At 44.2% G+C, this 20391-nt stretch overlaps 1 protein-coding gene across 1 annotated transcript in view; it reads left to right on the plus strand.

The window, feature by feature from the left end:
• SNTG2 (syntrophin gamma 2) overlaps positions 1–20391 on the plus strand; it is a 312764-nt gene that overhangs the window by 291988 nt on the left and 385 nt on the right. The gene's annotated exons all lie outside the window — the stretch shown is intronic.

The raw sequence follows: 20391 nt of genomic DNA on the forward strand, positions 1-20391 counted from the left end.
TGAAATGCAATCATGTTATCATTTTCTAGCTTACAGAACCCTGGTGGTGCAGTGGTTAAGTGCTCAGCTGCTAACCGAAAGACTGGCGGTTCGAACCCACCGCCTGCTCTGTGGGAGAAAGATGTGGCAGTCTGCTACCGTAAAGATTTACGGCCTTGGAAACCCTAAGGGGCAGCTCTACTCTGTCCTATGGGGTCAGTATGAGTTGAAACGGACTCGACGGCAAGGGGTGCTTGCTATAATGACTTGAGCGGCAGCTCTACTCTGTCCTAGAGGGTCAGTATGAGTTGAAACGGACTCGACGGCAAGGGGTGCTTGCTATAATGACTTGAGCGGCAGCTCTACTCTGTCCTATAGGGTCGGTATGAGTTGAAAGAGACTCGACGGCAGGGGGTGCTTGCTATAATGACTTGAGCGGCAGCTCTACTCTGTCCTATAGGGTCGGTATGAGTTGAAACGGACTCGACGGCAGGGGGTGCTTGCTGTAATGACTTGAGCGGCAGCTCTACTCTGTCCTATAGGGTCGGTATGAGTTGAAAGAGACTCGACGGCAGGGGGTGCTTGCTATAATGACTTGAGCGGCAGCTCTACTCTGTCCTATAGGGTCGGTATGAGTTGAAACGGACTCGACGGCAGGGGGTGCTTGCTATAATGACTTGAGCGGCAGCTCTACTCTGTCCTATAGGGTCGGTATGAGTTGAAAGAGACTCGACGGCAGGGGGTGCTTGCTATAATGACTTGAGCGGCAGCTCTACTCTGTCCTATGGGGTCAGTATGAGTTGAAACGGACTCGACGGCAGGGGGTGCTTGCTATAATGACTTGAGCGGCAGCTCTACTCTGTCCTATGGGGTCGGTATGAGTTGAAACGGACTCGACGGCAGGGGGTGCTTGCTGTAATGACTTGAGCGGCAGCTCTACTCTGTCCTATGGGGTCGGTATGAGTTGAAACGGACTCGACGGCAGGGGGTGCTTGCTATAATGACTTGAGCGGCAGCTCTACTCTGTCCTATGGGGTCGGTATGAGTTGAAACGGACTCGACGGCAGGGGGTGCTTGCTATAATGACTTGAGCGGCAGCTCTACTCTGTCCTATGGGGTCGGTATGAGTTGAAACGGACTCGACGGCAGGGGGTGCTTGCTATAATGACTTGAGCGGCAGCTCTACTCTGTCCTATAGGGTCGGTATGAGTTGAAACGGACTCGACGGCAGGGGGTGCTTGCTGTAATGACTTGAGCGGCAGCTCTACTCTGTCCTATGGGGTCAGTATGAGTTGAAACGGACTCGACGGCAGGGGGTGCTTGCTGTAATGACTTGAGCGGCAGCTCTACTCTGTCCTATGGGGTCGGTATGAGTTGAAACGGACTCGACGGCAGGGGGTGCTTGCTATAATGACTTGAGCGGCAGCTCTACTCTGTCCTATGGGGTCGGTATGAGTTGAAACGGACTCGACGGCAGGGGGTGCTTGCTATAATGACTTGAGCGGCAGCTCTACTCTGTCCTATGGGGTCGGTATGAGTTGAAACGGACTCGACGGCAGGGGGTGCTTGCTATAATGACTTGAGCGGCAGCTCTACTCTGTCCTATAGGGTCGGTATGAGTTGAAACGGACTCGACGGCAGGGGGTGCTTGCTATAATGACTTGAGCGGCAGCTCTACTCTGTCCTATGGGGTCGGTATGAGTTGAAACGGACTCGACGGCAGGGGGTGCTTGCTATAATGACTTGAGCGGCAGCTCTACTCTGTCCTATGGGGTCGGTATGAGTTGAAACGGACTCGACGGCAGGGGGTGCTTGCTATAATGACTTGAGCGGCAGCTCTACTCTGTCCTATAGGGTCGGTATGAGTTGAAACGGACTCGACGGCAGGGGGTGCTTGCTGTAATGACTTGAGCGGCAGCTCTACTCTGTCCTATGGGGTCAGTATGAGTTGAAACGGACTCGACGGCAGGGGTGCTTGCTGTAATGACTTGAGCGGTAGCTCTACTCTGTCCTGTGGGGTCAGTATGAGTTGAAACGGACTCGACGGCAGGGGTGCTTGCTGTAATGACTTGAGCGGCAGCTCTACTCTGTCCTATGGGGTCAGTATGAGTTGAAACGGACTCGACGGCAGGGGTGCTTGCTGTAATGACTTGAGCGGTAGCTCTACTCTGTCCTGTGGGGTCAGTATGAGTTGAAACGGACTCGACGGCAGGGGTGCTTGCTATAATGACTTGAGCGGCAGCTCTACTCTGTCCTATGGGGTCAGTATGAGTTGAAACGGACTCGACGGCAAGGGGTGCTTGCTGTAATGACTTGAGCGGCAGCTCTACTCTGTCCTATGGGGTCAGTATGAGTTGAAACGGACTCGACGGCAGGGGGTGCTTGCTATAATGACTTGAGCGGCAGCTCTACTCTGTCCTGTGGGGTCAGTATGAGTTGAAACGGACTCGACGGCAAGGGGTGCTTGCTATAATGACTTGAGCGGCAGCTCTACTCTGTCCTATGGGGTCGGTATGAGTTGAAACGGACTCGACGGCAAGGGGTGCTTGCTATAATGACTTGAGCGGCAGCTCTACTCTGTCCTATAGGGTCGGTATGAGTTGAAAGAGACTCGACGGCAGGGGGTGCTTGCTATAATGACTTGAGCGGCAGCTCTACTCTGTCCTATAGGGTCGGTATGAGTTGAAAGAGACTCGACGGCAAGGGGTGCTTGCTATAATGACTTGAGCGGCAGCTCTACTCTGTCCTATAGGGTCGGTATGAGTTGAAAGAGACTCGACGGCAAGGGGTGCTTGCTATAATGACTTGAGCGGCAGCTCTACTCTGTCCTATAGGGTCGGTATGAGTTGAAAGAGACTCGACGGCAAGGGGTGCTTGCTGTAATGACTTGAGCGGCAGCTCTACTCTGTCCTATGGGGTCAGTATGAGTTGAAACGGACTCGACGGCAGGGGGTGCTTGCTATAATGACTTGAGCGGCAGCTCTACTCTGTCCTATAGGGTCGGTATGAGTTGAAAGAGACTCGACGGCAAGGGGTGCTTGCTATAATGACTTGAGCGGCAGCTCTACTCTGTCCTATAGGGTCGGTATGAGTTGAAAGAGACTCGACGGCAAGGGGTGCTTGCTATAATGACTTGAGCGGCAGCTCTACTCTGTCCTATAGGGTCGGTATGAGTTGAAACGGACTCGACGGCAAGGGGTGCTTGCTATAATGACTTGAGCGGCAGCTCTACTCTGTCCTATAGGGTCGGTATGAGTTGAAAGAGACTCGACGGCAAGGGGTGCTTGCTATAATGACTTGAGCGGCAGCTCTACTCTGTCCTATAGGGTCGGTATGAGTTGAAAGAGACTCGACGGCAAGGGGTGCTTGCTGTAATGACTTGAGCGGCAGCTCTACTCTGTCCTATGGGGTCAGTATGAGTTGAAACGGACTCGACGGCAGGGGGTGCTTGCTATAATGACTTGAGCGGCAGCTCTACTCTGTCCTATGGGGTCGGTATGAGTTGAAACGGACTCGACGGCAAGGGGTGCTTGCTATAATGACTTGAGCGGCAGCTCTACTCTGTCCTATAGGGTCGGTATGAGTTGAAAGAGACTCGACGGCAGGGGGTGCTTGCTATAATGACTTGAGCGGCAGCTCTACTCTGTCCTATAGGGTCGGTATGAGTTGAAACGGACTCGACGGCAGGGGGTGCTTGCTGTAATGACTTGAGCGGCAGCTCTACTCTGTCCTATGGGGTCGGTATGAGTTGAAACGGACTCGACGGCAGGGGGTGCTTGCTATAATGACTTGAGCGGCAGCTCTACTCTGTCCTATGGGGTCGGTATGAGTTGAAACGGACTCGACGGCAGGGGGTGCTTGCTATAATGACTTGAGCGGCAGCTCTACTCTGTCCTATGGGGTCAGTATGAGTTGAAACGGACTCGACGGCAGGGGGTGCTTGCTGTAATGACTTGAGCGGCAGCTCTACTCTGTCCTATGAGGTCAGTATGAGTTGAAACGGACTCGACGGCAAGGGGTGCTTGCTGTAATGACTTGAGCGGCAGCTCTACTCTGTCCTATGGGGTCGGTATGAGTTGAAACAGACTCGACGGCAGGGGTGCTTGCTGTAATGACTTGAGCGGCAGCTCTACTCTGTCCTATGGGGTCGGTATGAGTTGAAACGGACTCGACGGCAAGGGGTGCTTGCTGTAATGACTTGAGCGGCAGCTCTACTCTGTCCTATGGGGTCAGTATGAGTTGAAACGGACTCGACGGCAAGGGGTGCTTGCTGTAATGACTTGAGCGGCAGCTCTACTCTGTCCTATGGGGTCGGTATGAGTTGAAACAGACTCGACGGCAGGGGTGCTTGCTGTAATGACTTGAGCGGCAGCTCTACTCTGTCCTATGGGGTCAGTATGAGTTGAAACGGACTCGACGGCAAGGGGTGCTTGCTGTAATGACTTGAGCGGCAGCTCTACTCTGTCCTATGGGGTCGGTATGAGTTGAAACAGACTCGACGGCAGGGGTGCTTGCTGTAATGACTTGAGCGGCAGCTCTACTCTGTCCTATGGGGTCGGTATGAGTTGAAACAGACTCGACGGCAGGGGGTGCTTGCTATAATGACTTGAGCGGCAGCTCTACTCTGTCCTATGGGGTCGGTATGAGTTGAAAGGGACTCGACGGCAGGGGTGCTTGCTGTAATGACTTGAGCGGCAGCTCTACTCTGTCCTATGGGGTCAGTATGAGTTGAAACGGACTCGACGGCAGGGGGTGCTTGCTGTAATGACTTGAGCGGCAGCTCTACTCTGTCCTATGGGGTCGGTATGAGTTGAAAGGGACTCGACGGCAGGGGTGCTTGCTGTAATGACTTGAGCGGCAGCTCTACTCTGTCCTATGGGGTCAGTATGAGTTGAAACGGACTCGACGGCAAGGGGTGCTTGCTGTAATGACTTGAGCGGCAGCTCTACTCTGTCCTATGGGGTCAGTATGAGTTGAAACGGACTCGACGGCAGGGGGTGCTTGCTGTAATGACTTGAGCGGCAGCTCTACTCTGTCCTATGGGGTCGGTATGAGTTGAAAGGGACTCGACGGCAGGGGTGCTTGCTGTAATGACTTGAGCGGCAGCTCTACTCTGTCCTATGGGGTCGGTATGAGTTGAAACAGACTCGACGGCAGGGGGTGCTTGCTGTAATGACTTGAGCGGCAGCTCTACTCTGTCCTATGGGGTCGGTATGAGTTGAAAGAGACTCGACAGCAGGGGGTGCTTGCTGTAATGACTTGAGCGGCAGCTCTACTCTGTCCTATGGGGTCGGTATGAGTTGAAAGAGACTCGACGGCAAGGGGTGCTTGCTGTAATGACTTGAGCGGCAGCTCTACTCTGTCCTATGGGGTCAGTATGAGTTGAAACGGACTCGACGGCAGGGGTGCTTGCTGTAATGACTTGAGCGGCAGCTCTACTCTGTCCTATGGGGTCGGTATGAGTTGAAACAGACTCGACGGCAGGGGTGCTTGCTATAATGACTTGAGCGGCAGCTCTACTCTGTCCTATGGGGTCGGTATGAGTTGAAACAGACTCGACGGCAGGGGGTGCTTGCTATAATGACTTGAGCGGCAGCTCTACTCTGTCCTATGGGGTCGGTATGAGTTGAAACAGACTCGACGGCAGGGGGTGCTTGCTGTAATGACTTGAGCGGCAGCTCTACTCTGTCCTATGGGGTCGGTATGAGTTGAAACAGACTCGACGGCAGGGGGTGCTTGCTGTAATGACTTGAGCGGCAGCTCTACTCTGTCCTATGGGGTCGGTATGAGTTGAAACGGACTCGACGGCAGGGGTGCTTGCTGTAATGACTTGAGCGGCAGCTCTACTCTGTCCTATGGGGTCGGTATGAGTTGAAAGGGACTCGACGGCAGGGGTGCTTGCTGTAATGACTTGAGCGCAGGCTGAAGATTTTGTTTCAAAGAAGCATGGTTAAAGTTGACAGTAGACGGGGAAAGGCGATTCTGACTCTTGTGTTTTCTTAAGTGGGAAAGTACTACAAAGGCAGACACAGTTCCTAAAAAGACAAATGAGTTACCTTTTCAACTGTCGTGACTGGGGTGCAGGCAGGGGGAGAAGAACGACCAATGGGCTGTGAAAAGTACCCTGACAAAGGCAAAAATACTGCTTCAAATGGCTAGGTACATAATTCACATGAATTGGTGCCTAGGCCAAAATAGTACAAAAGGATCTTTCCCAGAACCCGAATACATTTACTTCTATTTTTTTTTACTTTTCAACATTAATTTCAGTATGAGTGAAATTCTATAACACCTCTTCAAGAAACTGACTTTGTTTAGACAGTAAGTTTAGGAGTTATTTATCTCTGTCAGAACTTAGAAATTTCCAAATAAAATATTTACAGGAGCCGAAGAAAGCAAGCCTACGGGCTGACTTCATTCCCTTGCAGTCTCTGCATCAGGAGCTATGGCAAATTGCAAGGACTATATTTTGTGAAAACAACTTTTGGAAGAGCAGACATTCATCTTTAAAATATATGTCTCTGGGGAGAAAGGAAGCAGGCAAAAGTGATATATTCAGAGCCGTTTGGAGAAGTCAGATTTGTTTTAAACATCCTGGCAAGGTAATAATGCTGAGCTTTAGTATGAATAAAATTTATAAGTTATAATTCCATTATTTGTTGAAGGGGAAAAGGTGTTTTAAGTGTGTGAGCTAAAGAATCAACCAAGGAGATTTTATAGCCCAAAGCAGACCGTTTCAGAAGTGGTGAATTATAGAGTAACCTTTAAAGGTTACAAAGAAACACTTTTTTGAAGGAACGTAGACCTTCCAGACCTTCCAGAATCGAACCAAATGAATCAGAACTGGATAGGGGAAAGAGTGTTGCTGAGCCAAGTAAATTCCAAACAAGTTTAGAAAGAGAAAGTATGTGTAGTAATAGAGTTACTTTGTTCATATATACTGAATCAGCCTTCATCCCACCCCAGGCTAGCCACTGACTGATTTTGTTTTCTTTTTCTCTCACTGGTCTGTTTCAGTCATTCCCTGGAAAATCAAACGTCTTTTTTAAGCTCTTTATCTTTCAAGTTATAAACCTGCACCTCCTCTGTTTCTCATCTTGGCTGTACCAACCTCTGCCCAGTGAATCACCCAGAAGGGCTAATGCTACTTCTACAATGTGTCTGTAACTGCTCTCTGCCAGCCCCACAAACACCCTCTTCTTTTTTGTCTGCCTTGCCGGAGTTCAAGATCGCATTCTCTCTCACAGGGACTCTTGCCCTAAGCTGCTGATATAAAGTCCTGCCTTCAGTCTTTTCCTTCTATCATTAGAGCGATTTTGTTACTCCCCTGCTGACGTTTCATCCACAGAACAATGCAGGAAATGACGTCCTGGCTGCGGGGGCCTGGACTTCTCTCTGCAGCTTTGAGCCCCAGCTCCGCCCTCCCTAGTAATCCCTGCACACCAGCCACTGAAGGCTGCCTCCCACTTTCTGAACTCAGCGTAAGCTTTCTTTTTTCCCTTCCTTCGCTCATGGCTTTTTTGGGACATCCTCCATCCTCACCTTCTAACCAACTGTAACAGTTCCATTAATCATTAATCGGGGGCTGATGCAAATGCCAGCCTCCAATCAAAATTCTTTTTGTAGTCAATTCATTCAACACCTTTACCTTTCTGACTGTATTTTAAGTACTCACGCAGCTTCTACCCACCCATCTATTTCCTAAGCTCCTTGATGGTGTTGCTGTTGTGTTTCTTTATATGTCCCCTCAGCAGTGCTTCTCAAACTCCAGCATGCTGACAAATTACAGGAGAAATCCAGATTTTGATTCAGTAGGTTGGCCTGGAACCCGAGATTCTGTTTTTCTGAGGAGATAAAAAAAAAAAAATTTTTTTTTTCTTTTTTTTTTCCCCAGGAGAGGCTGATGCTGCAGGACCACCCAGCTGCTAACTGAAAGGATGATGGTTGGAACCACCAGCCTCTGATTGGGAGAAAGATGTGGTAGTCTGCTTCAGTAAAGATTAACCCTTGCCCCCCACGGCCCCCCCCCCAAAAAAAACTCATTTCCTTCCACTTCATTCCAACTCATAGAGAACTTACAGGACAGAGTAGAACTGCCTCATAGGGTTTCCAAGAAGAAGCTGATGGATTTGAACTGCCAGCCTTTTGGTTAGCAGCCAAGCTCTTAACCACTGCACCACCAGGGCTCCTTAGTTCTACCCTGTCCTATAGGGTTGCTGTGAGTCGGAATCGACTTGATGACACGCAACAAGAAATCTTTTCAGAAGCAGACTGCCACATCTTTCTCCTGCAAAGTGGCTGATGGCTTGGAACCAGGATGACACAGCCCAGCACTTAACCACTGTGGCACCAGAGCTCCTTCAAAAGAAGTTCAGGGACCCCATAATGTTGAGAAACACACAAGGCATCCGCTTCTGAGCAAGGAGGACACTTGAGTGCGGGAGCGGAAGTTCTATATGGTCCAGTTCCCATCCGAGTTATCGGTGAAACAAAGAAATGGTCAGTGTGTTCTGGAGCGTGGTTAGGTCTCACGATTATCATATTCAGCTATACATATTTGTGTCATTTTCTAAGGAAAATTCAAAGCATATTCACTTATTCTAGATATTTATTCATTCACCTTGAAATCACCTCTTTCGTGTATAACTTTTATTGTCAAATTAGCACAACCTCTACTTCTAATTCATTGAAATGGAGCTGTGGCTAGATAATAGCCTACACGGGCCTGCTTTCAATTACCGTGTGTACTTGAATTGCTATGGCTGAATGGAAGCTGTTCTCTTAAGTGGTTATATACTTTAAATTTTTTGTCCCCTGCTTGCAAAGGGTCGTTAAATGACAATTAAGGAACACTAAACACCTGTGAGGGCTACTATTCAATGGAAGGCTTGCCAATCATCTCACAGACATTTTTTGACAAATGTCTAGTGATTTGTGCAGTGAGGTGGAAATATGGATGGTGCCATCAAGAAATTGTGATTTCTACTGGAGGAGATTTATTGAGGACATGCAGGTAATACTAACATTTATCTGTTGATTGAAAGTGTCACTCCTGTGGTACATAAAGCATGCCTGAGAGGAGGGAGTGTGAAAGAAGAAATATTTTCACAAGTTAGGAGTGACCTCATTCTTCATATTTTGGCGAGTGAAGTATCGCTCCTCAAGGCTTCCTAAAAGTTTGACTTCATTAAGAAAAAGTTCATGGTGTTAGAATACCTAAGTATTGAGAATTGGGCCAAGTCCTAGGTCATGGTTTAAGTGGTTATTTTAACCACCATTAAATATTAAAAGTCTTTTTAAAAATCTAGGTTATTAGAACAAATGCATTGCAGAGGGAAGTAACTGGGTAACAGAAGTTCATTGTGGGGAGGCCGAATGAACATTGGACTAGGGTTTCAGAAATGTGTGGTCGGTCCCAGCTGTGCACTATCCTAGCCATTAGATCTATGTCACTTAGTTCTCTGACCTACAGCTTTCTCATCTAGAATAAAGAATATAATGTCTCCAAGGTGTTGTGAGTGCATGGAATAACGTGTGAGAAGAAAATACTTTGGGACTTCAGAGCAGTTTAAAAACATCATATTAGTTTTGGAGGGTCGGCATACGTGGCTGAGTAGAAGTAGCATGGGCTGTTGAGTCAGATTGCCCTTGTCCTTGTTGCCGTCAACTCTATTCCCTTTGACTCATAGCACCCTACAGACCTGGGTAAAAATTCTTCCTTTGTCACCTGACATTGCTTTGACTTTTGTCAAGTCAGTTAACTTCTGCCAGCCTCAATTTCCTCATCTGTAAAATAGGCGAAGTGCCTGCTTGAATTGTTATTATAAGGTTAATTAAAAAGGAAAATATGCGCAAGAGCCTAGCCATTGCCCATAGAAATCACCCAGGACACATAAGTTTCCCTTCTTCCTGTCTCTGTGCTGCTGCGGTTTATACCCTTAACCCTGTAACCCTGGGGGAAAACATCTGCTCTTTCTGGGGCTCAGCTTCCTTAAAGACTGACAGGAGGTTATTCCTACATGTTCTCTTATTCCTTTCTTACCTTTTAATGTCTTCCTCAGGAAAAAGAAAAACTCTTTACATTTTGTTAAAAAAAAAAAAGCTTTCTTTGTTCTTGTACTTGTTCAGACATGTCTAGCCATTCCGTTCTTACAGAATGATCTAACTAGAAAAGTATAACTGTAATTCTGGGACACTAGTTTGTTACTAAAGTCTTAAAAATAATCTGAGGCTTAAGCTTACAGTCATCTACATTTGTTTAATTAGTAAAGTTATATATATTTCCAAAGTTAGACTGCTCTCTGCATTTCCTGAAGACAGAATGCCCATTTATGTAATGTAACCATTTATCAAGTTGTGCCTCGGTATTAAGACAAACGTGATAGATGACAGCAGTGTGGCCAGACAGCCTAGATTTAATAGCTCTGAGACATGGGCGAGTTACCCAGCCTCCCTGTGTACACTTGGACTAATAAAATTATTTTCATAGAGCTGGTACAAAGATTGCATTTGTTAATAGAATGTATATTGGCACATAATAAACATCCAATAATATTAGCTAGTATTAATTTCAATATATATTCTTTTTTTGTTTTGTATTGGATGGTATGATTTCATCTAGTTTTTACCATTTTTACTGTCTCCTCCATTGACTTTCTTTAGATCAGTACTTATGTCTACTGCAGATTTCTTTCCTTTTTTGTTTGTTCCAACGATTTTTATTTTGTATATTTTACAGAATGTCCTGTTAATCACTTTCATTTTGTTGATAGTCATGCATTTGTATAGTTGCAATAACTGTGTTGTGACTGAAACACCAGGGCCTTTGGTATGAGAAAAAGACCAAACCCATTCCCATGGAGCTGATTCAGACTCAGAGCCACCCCATAGGCTTCCGAGGAATGGCTGATAGATTTGAACTGCCAACCTTTTGTTTAGTAGCCGAGCTCTTAACCACTGTGCCACCAGGGCTCCTTGGTATCAGAGGATATTCAGTATTACTAGTTGTGAGACCATGGGTCACTTTAGCTCTCAGAACATTCCTGTAACCTGTGCAAATAGTAACAATGCCTACCCACCCCAAGTAATACCTACAGACCCTACAAGACTATTGTGAGACTCAAGGAATGTCATTTATTTGGAAGCAGGGTCTGAATGAAGCACCGTCAACATGAGCTATTATGGTTGTGCTATTTCATTTACATCTAGGTTGTGTAAGGTTTGTGATGTTTAGCTCTTGAACCCCTCACAAGCTCATTTAGGCTATGTTCCCCCCGCCCCCCGCCTTTTGGCCATTAAGGAGCAGGGTAATGGGTTGTTATACTGCTCAGATCTCCACATAGCTAAGTCTGCATCTATTCTCCAAGAATATTAAATGTCTTTTAAGTGCATGTATGTATACAAGAATGTGTATTAGTTTTTTTACTTTTTTTCTCTCCAAAATTCCCAATGATCTTTTTTTTTCCCCCTAATGGTCCTTTGTCTTCTCTTAGTTCATCTGCTAAAGTTGAATTCCCCAGATGATAAAGAGAGCATTAGTGGTTTCAGTTCTTGCAGTTTCTTCTTTTCTTTTTGTTTCATTTCTTTTTTTCTTTCCCTCTCATCCTTCTTTCCTTCCTTCCTTTCTTTTTTTGGTAAGTATACCAAAGTATATACTTTGGGAGTGGGGCAAAATGTTTGCCCTCAAAAACATCCAGTTTTGTAGGAAAGGCATGATCACCAATAACTGTAATACAGGCAGAACAAGATTTTCTCCATAAAATATGTGTCATGAAAATTCACAATAACACAAAATATGGACATCCAGCCTCCAGTTTTAAAGAGAGGGTTGTTGAAGGATGGCAGCATGTGGAATGAGTAAGGTCTGATGGTCAGACATCAGGAGTGGGGCTGAAGGTGTTCCAAGCAAAGAGAATAGTGGAAACCTTTGTTCATGGGGGTGAAGTAGGGTAGTGCAGAATTTGGGGGATACACTCAGAATATAAAGTAGCTGAAGGTAAGGCTGGTAAAGGCCACATGGCTTGAATGCCTTGACTTCTGGGATGAAATGTTTCCTCTGAGCAGAGGTGCTGCTCAGCTCAACTGAAGGCTGTTAAGTACCATGACCAGAGAGAGAGCTGGAAGATGCTTGCTCCATGGACGACAGCATTTACAATGAATTAGAAAGACATCCAGGGGGGAGGCCAAAACACCTGTGCTAAACGAAGCCGTTTAATTACATGCTGCTTTTAAGACTTCATGTGTACAGCCCTGTTGCATTTTACATCTGAAATCGAAGCAGAACATAGACATCTTAGGACAAGTTGAGAATAAAGAAAATTTTAAGGCCTGGCAAACCACAGTGTGAGTCTTTTTCATTTCTGTGTCTTTTCTCTGAAGTTACTGAGCACTTGCTTTGCTCCAAGCAGGATGCTATTATCTCCAGTAGCTTCATATTTGATAGTCATATATTTGAATACCTGTAGAATAGCATGATGGATTGACACAGTGGCTGCAACAATGGCTCAAGTATAGTAGCGATTGTGAGGATGGCTCAGGATCAGACAATGTTTCATTCTGTTGTACGTAGGGTCGCTATGAGTCAGACCCGACTCAACAGCACCTAACAATAGCAGCCTAAGAGTATCTTATTTTACCCTCAGGAACCACCAAGGTAAAGTATAAAGTTCCCCATTTAATAGATAAGGGAGGTGAGGCCCTGGGAGATGGTGCTACTGGTACTAAGTCACATAACCAGTAAGTACTGCCTCCCTGGAAATTTATGCAGAACCTCTGTCAAAGTGTTACAGACCCTGGGCCTGATTTGACAAAAGTTTTAAGAGTGCTTTTACATGGCATAAAATTGTACAGAGCCAGACAAAACTTTAGAAATCATCCATCTAAACCTATGCTTTCTAGGGATAAGGAAGCTGAGATTCAAGAGAAAATCTTACTTACAAGGACATATCACAGTTTCTTTACACAGCTTAGAAACATGACTTTTTAGGCAATACTCTTACCTTGCTGACTCATATTTAGTTCCTAGCCCATCTCAAACCTATTATCATTTTTGGTCATGTATTCATTTTATTTTATTTCTGCAGTTTTCGTTTCCTCCATAAGGATGCTACCCTCTTCCGGTTGCACAGAGCAGCATTTTAGTTTTTCCATATCATTCTTGAGTTTAGCTATATTAAAAAGTAACATAAAATCCAACCCTTTCAACTAAAAGCTGTCGTTTTTCTTGACTTTCCCATTTGTGGGCACAAAAAATACACTCTTTTCTTAGAAAGAAATGCATATTATCTAGAGATGTTACCTGTATTCTTTCTCTATTGATATTGTAACAAAGTACCACAACTTGATGACTTAAGTAACACAAGTTTATCATCCTAGCGTTCAGAAGTGGAGCAGCCTGACACTTGTCTCACTGGACTGAAATTAAGGTATTGGCAAGTCTGAGTAACTTTTTGGAAGCTCTGGAGGAGAATCTGTTTCCTTGTCTTTTCCAGCTCCTAGAGATCACCCGCATTCCATTGTTCATGGCCATCTTCCTCCACTTTCAAAGCCAGCAATGTCGAATCAAGTTCTTCTGAAAGTGCCATGACTCTGGTTCTCTGCCCCTGGGAAAGGTTCTCCGCTTACGAAGATTCATGTGATTAAATTGGGTCCACCGGAGTAATTCAGGCTACTCTTCCCAGCTCACGGTCCTTAACCTCAATCAAATCTGCAGAGCCCCTTTTGCTGAGGAAGGTAACATATTCACAAATCAGGAGAATCAGAGCTTGGACATCTTTGGGGGATCATTATTATGCCTACCACATCACTTCCAGGAATTCAAAGTATGATTTCTGTAATTGAAAAACATTTTGATGTGTGAACGCATTGGTACGTGTGAAGGCCAGCCGTTCTGTCAGCCTGGAGTAGACTTCTGCTTTCCTTTGGTTAAACCCGATGGTCCAACCCTTGTTTTAAAATAGTGAGCAGAACGGAGATGCTGGGGAGAAGAGTGCACAGGAGGGACTAGGGCACTGAGATCTCTGTGGGCAGGAGGCCATTCTCTGAATTAGCAACGCCAGCAGCCTTTTCATCCAAGTGGCCTACTGAGCCTTCCTGACAAAAGAGTATGTCGGGGTTGGAGGTGGGAACTAACTCTTCTGTTCCTGCCAGGAATCACAAATACCTATGAACTTTTTTTTTTTTTTTTGGCTTGCTTTTACAATCTGAACAAAGAAGAATTTTTGTTAGTCTTTTCATTTGTTTTTTCCCCTAAATATAAATTTAAGAACATACGAGCAAATCATTAAAAAAAAAAAAAACTGACTTATTAGTAAAAACCTACCACAGCTGGAATCCGTTACTGATATTCATACTTTTGTACCTTCAAACCAAGCCATTAGTAACTAGGATGGTGATTTGTTTTAAAAAGGAAGTTGTTGGGTTTTTTTCCTTAAACTCAATTATATTCAACAAATATATGTATATTTATTGTATGAGGCATTAGGCTACTTACTAGAAACCCAAAGATGAAGGAGACAGGATGCCTCCACTTTAGGAATTACAACCTACAGGGGGTGGGGGTAGGGGGTTGTTACTTGCATATTTTCAGCATAATAAGTAATGAATTCCAAAATAGGAATTCACAAAGTACTGTGAGAGAAAAAATCAGGGGTACCTGAGCAAGCGTGAGCATCAGTAGTATGTAGATGTTGAAGGCAAAGTGAGAAAAAAGGTGACACAAGCCAGGAATTGTGGAGATGGCATTACAGGCTAAGGAGACCACATGTGGCCTGCAGGTGTGACATGGGGCAATGTTGGAAGATTCCAGAACCTAAACTTGAGCTTTATCCACATGCTGTGTTGGAAAGTTCTTCCCCGCCTGGACCCTGGATCGTCAGCCCAGTCTATCTTCCTGGTGAATTTTCTATTTGTTGTTGTTGTTAGTTGCCGTCCAGTTCGGCTTCAACTCATGGCAAACTTGTGTATAACAGAAGGAAACCTTGTCCACCCTGCACCATCTTCATCATCATTGATATGTTTGAGTCCATGGCTGCTATTATGTCAGTTTATCACATTGAGGATTTGCCTTGTTTTCGCTGACCCTTTACTTTACCAAACATGATGTCCTTTTCTAGTGACAGATCTTTCCTGATGACCATGTCCTAAGTAAGCAAGCCAAAGTTTCACCATACTCGCTTCTAAGGAGAATTCTGGTTATATTTCTTCTAAGACTGATTTAATCATTCTTCCGGTCAAAACCAAAAACCAAACCCGCTGCCGTCAAATTGATTCCGACTCATAGTGACCCCATAGGGTTTCCAAGGCTGTAAATCTCTATGGGAGCCAACTGCCACATCTTTCTCCCAAGGAGCCACTGATGGTTTCAAACCACTGACCTTTCTGTTACCAGTTGATCGCTTTAACCACTGTGCCACCAGGGTTCCTAATCTTCTGGTAGTCTGTGGTATGTATTCAGTATTCTTTGCTAACACTACAATTCAACTGCATCAACTCTTCTGTCTTCCTCTTTCCTTGCCCAGCTTTTTTTTTTTTTTTTTTTTTTCCTCCACCAACACAACTTAGAATAGTACTACTGAGTTCTTCAGAAGAGTTTTGGGTCTAGATCCTTTCACTTCCAGAAGGCCCTTGGGGTCTTTTTCCAGAGGAACCTGCTTTCTTCCCAGAGCTTTATACAACAGGGGGAGAGGCAGCTACTTACCTTATAAATTGTAATTCTGTCACTAGGTGATTTTCTGTCATCCTGTCTACATACAGAAGAAGCAAGCATATCATGATGTTTAATTGTATTTTAGCAGATACAGCTTTATATACAAATAAGGAAAGCGAGGGACTGGAGGAGTGCTGGGTAGCTTTTCTTTTAATACGCGTAAAGAAGGAGCCTATAAAATGAAGAGAACACGAAGTCCGTGTGGCATACAGGAACCTGGTTTTACACAGCAATTGCAGTTACTCCTTTGTCTCCCTTATGCATAGCCCAAGGACTTTTCGTTTTATTTAATTCAAGATCATAGTCACAAGGTGGCTAGCCTTACAGAGACAGATTCAAAGCCACTTACCACATTGGTGGTGTTTCCACCAAGCCAGTAGTGTCTGTCAGCTTTGTCTCCTCTGTCACTATCATTCCTCAAACATTTGCCTGCATAGGTTAACTCCATCGTTAGATGTTTGGGCAAATGACTTACTAGGCTCTGCTGTAGATTTGCCTCTTATGCCTTAGACACTGAACCTCTTGCATTCACTGCCCTATGTTGTGGCACCAAGACAGGCCTTGAATAGGTGTTCAAAGGTGTTTAAGAAAATGATATTTTTTTCATTTATAACAGCCTGTGCTTTTTGATTACATCAGTAATATATTCCACTCTCCATCATTAATGGAGGAAATTTTGAGTATGATAGCGTATTCCATTAAATGTATTAAAAAAAAAAACACTGCTATCGAGTCTATTCCAACTCATAGTGACCCTATAGGACAGAGCAGAACTGCTCTATAGGGTTTCCAAGGAGCAGCTGATGGATTTGAACTGCTAACGTTTTGGTTAACAATGAGCTCTTAACCACTACACCACCAAGGCCCGGTTAAATGTCTAGTGCTCTGTTATTTTAACTCCATTGTATCATCTCCTAAATGGTCCTCCAAGATGCCCCATTTTTAAAAAGTCAACTATGTTTGAGAAACAAAGTTACTCTTGGAGATATACAATACAATTAACAGTAACAGCTCTGTGAAGTCCCACAATAAAGAAAACAATCTTTCATCTACTTTTTGTCCAAACATATTTGAACAAAGAACTTTTTTTTTAATATAACACTTTTTCTATCAGACAAGTTTTTGAAAATCCTGCTCTGCTGCTGCCAATGCATTTCAGTATAACTCCCTAATGCAGTGTGTTGGAATCATCTCACTGATCTATTTTACCATACTGTATGCATAACCAAAGAGCTATAAAGATCCTCTCCTTCTCCAGGATCAAAACACAACAGTCTGTAGCTGACATACCCGTTGTGTTTGAGGAGCATGGTAGAGAATGAGGGATCCGTGAAATCTTAGGTTTAGAATTCAACATGAGTATTCAGTTCAAACAAAAACTCAAAATATGTTTTTAATCTGCTCTTATTGCAAAGTCGTAGTTCAAGATAGGCCTACTGGTAATATTGGTTATAAAATTAGCCAGTCCAGAAATGACTTGGCTTGATGTTTGACTCAGTTGAAGGTATTCTGTGAAAAGTTCACAGGGTGCCTGAGTATTCTCTGTCTGAATTGAGATAGAACTATCATTTCAGACGTCTTGATTCCTGCTCACCGAAAGGCTGGCAGTTCAAACCCACCAGCCGCTCTACGTGAGAAAGATGTAGCAGCCCCCTTCTGTAAAGATTGTTGTTGTTAGGTCCTATCCATTCAGTTCTGACTCATAGACACCCTGTGTACACCAGAACGAAACACTGCCTGGTTCTGTGCCATCCTCACAATCATTGTTATGCTTGAGCACGGTGTTGCAGCCACTGTGTCCATCCATCTCCTTGAGGGTCTTCCTCTTTTACAGCCTTGGAAACTCCATGGGACAGTTCTACCCTGTCCTGTATGGTTGCTGTGAGTTGGAATCAACTGGAGAACACTATTGACTGATATTTTTCATGAAAATTTGTGGTGTGAGTTCATTTGTTCATTTTGTTCTGCCAGGACATTGAGAGATTTTTAAATTGTAGCTTCAACTTATGATATCAGAGGTTATTGATGCCTTTGAATTTGTACATTAATTCTGACGGCCGTTTGGCTTCTTGTTTCAGTGTGTGTTGTGCTAACATTAGCTAAGTCTTTCGGGAACTTAAAAAGCGATTTCCAGTTGACATATATGAAACCAAGACCCTGAAGCAGAAGTGATATGAGCATTATACCTCTTTTTTTTTTTTTCTTTCCCCCATAATGACCCCTAGTGAAGTTCGGTAATTACTATTTGGAAACACATACATAAATTGATTTACAGTATATGTGTTAGGTTTGCAAGAAACTTATGTTTCTTCTAGAAAATTACTTGCTTTTCCTCTCTGCATGGACTAAACCACAATAAATAATAAATACTATTAAGTCATTGGAGGGTAGCTTTCCATAGCTCACCCAGAGATTCTGAGGGCAGTCTCAAGGTGTGGGTGTAACTAGTGGGCCCAACTTGAAATAAAGCTTAGCATAGGAACTGGACAGATTCTGGATTCTACAAATGAGTTGGATGAAGGGCACTAAGTAACAAGTGTAATGATCCTGTGTTGTAACTACTTAAATATTATGAAAGGAGTCCTGGTGGGGCAGCGGTGAAGCACTCGGCTGCTAACCGGAAGTTCAGTAGTTCGAACCCACCAGTGGCTCTGCTAGAGAAAGATGTAGCATTCTGCTCCTGTAGAGATTTGAACCCACCAGTCTTGCAAATCCTATTGTGAAATTCTATCCTGTCTTGTAGGGTCGCTATGAGTCAGATTCGACTCGATGGCAATGGTGTTTGTTTGGTTTTGGTAAATAGGTTTGGTTTGGCTTTGCTGGAATATACACCTAAACATCTTGAATATTTTGCTCAGTGTCACTCAGAAAATTTCAAAATAAAACAATTAATTAATTATGAGGTTGTCAAAGTTAAGATTCATATACATGCAAAAGAGAAACTTTTCAAATCAGAATAAAGAAACAAGGGAATACTTTGGTTCCGATAACTGGAAACTCAGGGCTGGCTCCAGGGACAGCTGAACCCTAATGTCATCCGATATTATTTTTCTGTCCATCTTTGAGCAGTGTTTCCCTGCGTCGCATTCATTTTAGACAAGCTCTCTCCATCTGGTAGCAGAGAGCGCCACACAGAAAGCTTCAGGCTCACAGTCCTTATTGTTGACCACACCAAAGTAAATATCCTGACCTCCCTCACCTCATCATCCATCCAGCCTCCCAAGGGACTCTGGTTTACCTGCCTGGGTCATATACCCATCTTTTCAGCAATGTTGGGCCTCATGAAAGGCGTAGTTTCTAAAAGGAACGTGTGCAAGGCAGACCAAGGATGGAATGAGGTTGACTTCAAGTTGTAAGTCATTTTTAGTATGTCAGACCCTTGATTCATGATGAGAAACAGCTCAGAAAAGCCAAGATGAATGACCGAAGAGTCCTTTACCCCAGTTGTATGCTGCCCTCCCTCATGCCTGTGGAGCACGTACACCATTCTCCATCCCCTTGCCCTGCACAGAATAAAGATAATCAGTGATCTTGCCTTTAAAGGTACTTAAAGGAGCACACATATGGACTACACAAGCCAGAGGTTTGTTTTGTTTTGTTGTTTTCTTGAAAATGATACTGATTTTTTTGTGATGTTTTCTCAGAATTCTAGAGCATGCATGAATTTTGATGAAATTTAAATCATAAGATGTCAGTCAACTAGCAGGCACCTCAAAGAAGTTGTTGTTGTTAATTATATGAGAATATTATTACACGGTAGTATTATTACAGTTTTACTCTGTCGTGTAGGGTCACTGTGAGTTGGAATTGACTCCACAGCAGTGGGTTTGATTTTTTTTTTTTTTTTTAATATGACGCCAGCAAAGAAGAGAAAGAAATTCAGAGTAATACATTCTAAAACTCCCACTCCCCCGGGAGAATGAGGCCGGTGGAGCGGGGATGCTCTGTATTTCACTATCAAAAAGATTATAATTTTTCCCCCAATAATAGCTTAACCTTTAAAAAAACAGTTTGTTTAGCCTCTATTCCAGTTTTGGGATTCATTGCTGACTTGATTAGGCATGTGGACTTTATGTGGTGGGAGTTTGTAGGAAGAGGAATGATATTAGTTCACGATACATTTTTTCTTTTAATTAACATTTGGAATCTTTGAAATGAGGAAGTTTAAGGGGTTTATTTTTAGGGTTTTTCCCCCTTATGTGGGCACCACCACCTCTTAGAGAACCTTGCCCTGTTGAACGTCATTTCTTCTTTCTCCTACTGGCAGTGATGACAGGATGAGTTCTAGCAAAGTCATTTGCTACGTTCATGTGCCTGGGCGCTCTGTTTATGCACTGCCATACAACTGTGGACTGTCCCTTCCAAGATGTTGTTTTTTCTAAAACACACACACACACACACACAGAGCACCAAATCTCTGCAGTTAGTTATGCTAATTTAGGAGTAATGTGAACTTTGTTGTATTGAGATCCCTAAGGCAGTATTACCATAAACCAGTGACAATTCATACTTGTAATGAAGATTCAGGCCATGAGACTATGATTCTCAGATCTGACTTAATCGAGGTCCAGCACTGCTTGACAAAGGAAATGAATATTCGCCCTATGTTAGCTATGGTAAAAGAACTCACGTTAAATTTCAGAGTATCAGTGCAAAAAAAATTACATATTCATGTTTATAGCTACTTTGATCGTATTACTCTGCCT

This window comes from Loxodonta africana, chromosome 12, assembly GCF_030014295.1.
Source record: "Loxodonta africana isolate mLoxAfr1 chromosome 12, mLoxAfr1.hap2, whole genome shotgun sequence".
Classification (NCBI taxonomy): Eukaryota; Metazoa; Chordata; class Mammalia; order Proboscidea; family Elephantidae; genus Loxodonta; species Loxodonta africana.